Source organism: Lactuca virosa, chromosome 3, assembly GCF_052849685.1.
Source record: "Lactuca virosa cultivar CGN04683 chromosome 3, Lactuca_virosa_CGN04683_v6, whole genome shotgun sequence".
NCBI lineage: Eukaryota > Viridiplantae > Streptophyta > Magnoliopsida > Asterales > Asteraceae > Lactuca > Lactuca virosa.
The window spans coordinates 227,827,710-227,831,542 of NC_136428.1; the positions used below are offsets into that span (position 1 = coordinate 227,827,710).

The following is a 3,833-nucleotide window of genomic DNA, read 5'->3' on the forward strand; positions in this document are numbered from 1 at the left end:
TGTTGGGCGCGTATGCTTTCCTTGTCCTTTTCTTGTTATGGAACCAAATATTCTATTAGAATATGTCTCATAATAATCCTTCCTTTTGTGCTTTGCATTTGGGGCTGAAATTAGGTATAGCAACTCTAACCGTCTTTTACCTATGGGCAATTGGCTCTTTTCTTCTTGACATTTCATTCATGATAGTGAATATATGAGCATTTAAAGTTGGAGTTTTTATGATTGGCCATGTTAGTTCCAAAAGTCCCTCAACATGCCATGCAACTCCTTCATGGACATTTCAAAGTTTTTCATATCAAAATCAGAGTGAGTTGATTATAGGTACATGTCAACCATTTGATTATGATAGCCATAGTTAACTCCTAACTTAATGAAATTTCATATGTCAGTATACAATGTACACTTTGTGTCAACTCCATTTGATTATGATAGCCATAGTTAACTCCTAACTAAATGAAATTTCATATGTCAGTATACAATGTACACTTGGTGTCAACTCCTCCCTACAATTTAAAATGTTGTGGCAAAAGGAACCTATGGAAGAGCTTTATTGAAGGCATGATCTTTCTTTTCGTTCATGAGAACTATTCTCAAGCTATGAATTTAGACAAGATTGATCAGTCCAATCAGCTTATCTGTTTAGAGTTTTTATATCAGTAAATTTTGGTGGATAAATTTATAAACATCATTAAATATTAAGTTCCATTCTAGTTTGTTTAATTAATTTGTAGAAAATAATTACCCAAATAAAAAAAAGTATTTAAATAAGGCTAGGATCCATATTTCACTCCATGATGTGAAGAGGGATAATGTAATCATACCATGAAGCTATTTATGTAGGTAACACTATTCATTAGTTTTAATCACTATAAAATTCCTAGATCTTTGATATTCATTTACTAGGGTCAATGGCATGCTAATCTCATTTATTCTCATTTTAGTCCAAGACAGGGATGCCGCATATGTCGCATATCATGGATTAGATGGTGGATCAACCACGCAAAACCACATGATCCTCGAGTCAAGATATCTTGAGTTTCACGAGTACCACATCATTTTCAATTATAGCCTCAAATTGACGTGTCGGCAAATCGCACACGCTCCATGAACATGTTATAAAGAATATGTGCACTTTTCATGGGTAGCATATGATTCACGTTTTATTGCTATTTTAAAACAAGATTATGTTTTAATACTTTTAACTTGAAACATTATCCTATCATACTCTTTCCACAACTCCACTCAAAATGCAAACGATGGTGAGGGTGGTAAGCATTGAGCTTTTAAAAGCTGAGATCATTTGGAATAAAACATACATCCTTAAACTTGTCTTGTTTGCTTTAGAGTGGATGAGCCTAGTCGGGTAAAACTATAAATTATTAACTTTTACGTTGTAATTCAAACTACGAAGACATTTTTTTATAAAAATGTAAAAAAAAATATAAGTTTCTATTAACATTAATCTTCTTTCATGATTATGGTATTTATTAAACATTATCAATTCATGTGTCCTTTATATAGCATCCACTTTCAATTTTTTTTAATATATTTTTATGGTATTGTTCTATTTAAATAGATATTTAAAGTACAATTTTGAAAAATACCGTAATAAAATAAGATATTATGGAATAACAAGAAATATGAAAATATCCAATTATAGTTTACTACATGTATAATTTACAAAGTTAAAGTTAAATAATTTGAAATCATTTGTTATCAATATAAAACAACAATATATTGTTAGTAGGGAATTTTATATGAATCGGTTAATCAAGAAAGTTAAAATAAAGTAACAATTTGATAATTAAAAATCAAATTATGTTAGTCAAAAGAAATCTAAAAGCGGTTAATAATCCCAGTTTGAGTAGTTACGGACAACTTTTAATCAGGTGAAGACCGACAATCAAAACTCTTATGGACTTTACAATCACTAAACTAAGAAGCTTCAACATTGTTCGTTGGGCTTCACAATCACTAAATCACTGTTTCCACTTTGAGAAACCATTCAAGTAGGTCCATTACTTATTTGATAATATAATCGATCAACACAGATACTACAAAACCAAACATATATAAATATACAAATAGTTGGGATTGGTAGAAAAAGAGCCCACAACATGTGTAAATACAAAACTACATGTTTGAGTAAAGTACTGACTTTACCATTAGTACTAATTAAAATCACACTTAGCCAGTTAGCTATTTTGTGTAGTGATTAAACCCACACAAATTCCAACTATCTGCCACATCATATGCTTGTGCATAAGCAAAAAGTAGTAAATTGTTTCATAATGTGTTTCAAGTGGGGACTTAATTACCCAATTGAACTGACTGCAACTCTGATATAATCAAGTAAATAAATAATTCTTACATTAAATCCAAATTATAGTTGATGAAATTTTGACATTAATTAGCAGGCCTTGTACAAAAAAACCCCACCGAATGATTAAAACTAGAAATTTTAAATAAAGAATTTTCGTATAAAGCAAAAAATATATGATAATATAGCTTACCTATTCCAAGCTAACTTCCTAGGAGTTTAAGAGGTAAAAAAGAGTAGAATGAGAAATACACCTACATAGAGACAAAGACACACACAAAGATAGAAATACAACCAAATCTGTTGCCAAGAAATTATATGTGTATGACGGTTCTAGAGATAGATAAAGGGACATAAATATACACCCAAATCTGTTTCTTCTTAACAACTATCAGTCTGTTTGAAGTCGAACTTGTTTTTCATCAAAAGTGCAACCAAACCAGAATAATATTAAGAAAAAATTGAAATGATGAAGAATAATATCCAAGTATTTGAGGGGTTATGGTTTTAATGAGTCAGATAGCTGATAGCGTTTGTGAGTGGTGGTGTAAGCGGGGGTGGGAGACGATGGTGGTGGCAAACCATAAAATTGAGAGTGACTAAGTTACAGATAAGTGAGAGCGTTCTTCAAACCTTAAAATTGAAAAATATGAAGGGAGTGGTTGAGTTGGTACCATACTACGACAGCCTGCATATGAAAATTTTACTGAATTCGAGTAGAAAGTAAGAAGGAAAGGTGAAATGGATGAACCCAAATTGGTCTTACCTGAAACAAAGACGACTGGGTCTAACGTGAATCAAACGGATGATTCGCTATAATTTGGAAATCAAGTGGGTATCTTTTGGTTCTCCAGTTTGAATGAATCCAAAGTTCTGATTTCAATAAAATTTAGAACATAATTGTAGCGCTTATTTGGGTGTTGCTATTCACACCAGATTTTTAGTCAAAACCATATTTTGGAAAACGTGAAAACCACATTTACTTCTTCAACCCAATAAACCCAAATTGACATGATTTTTATACATTTTTTATATTTTTTATTTTACTTTTTAATCCCATATTTTACCTATTCTTTATATTTTTTTATTTTATTATCTATTATCAAAGATTAAATGATTTTAAAATTTTTACCCCTTACAGTTCAAACATATTTTCAGTTTATACCCTTCTCTATTTTAAATAAATTACTTTCAATCCTTATTAATATATTCTTAATATATTGATATTTAAACTTTTTCACACACATATACACGAATGGTCCCTATGGGTTGGGGTAATTTACGAGTTTGGTCCCAAACTTTTTTCTTAACTTGGACGGTCCCTATTACATCTTTTTGTTGCGCGGTTAGTACGACATAAAAAGACTGTTATGCCCTTATTAACTATTTTAATTAATTTATTATTTATAAATTATTTATAAAATTAAAAGATAATCACTGTGCAATTGACCACACCATTTTATTTAATGTCTTTTCTCATTTTTTGAATATAAACAAAAGGAATATGATATTT

General features: G+C 30.3%; 1 long non-coding RNA gene across 1 annotated transcript; it reads right to left on the reverse strand.

Moving 5' to 3' along the window:
* Positions 1-2,353: 2,353 nt before the first annotated feature.
* On the reverse strand, positions 2,354-3,255 carry LOC145162858 (uncharacterized). The gene is made up of 2 exons (XR_013739386.1): positions 3,087-3,255; positions 2,354-3,008 (listed from the first exon to the last, which is right to left on the reverse strand). It is a non-coding gene; the product is annotated as an uncharacterized LOC145162858 (long non-coding RNA).
* Positions 3,256-3,833: the final 578 nt, after the last annotated feature.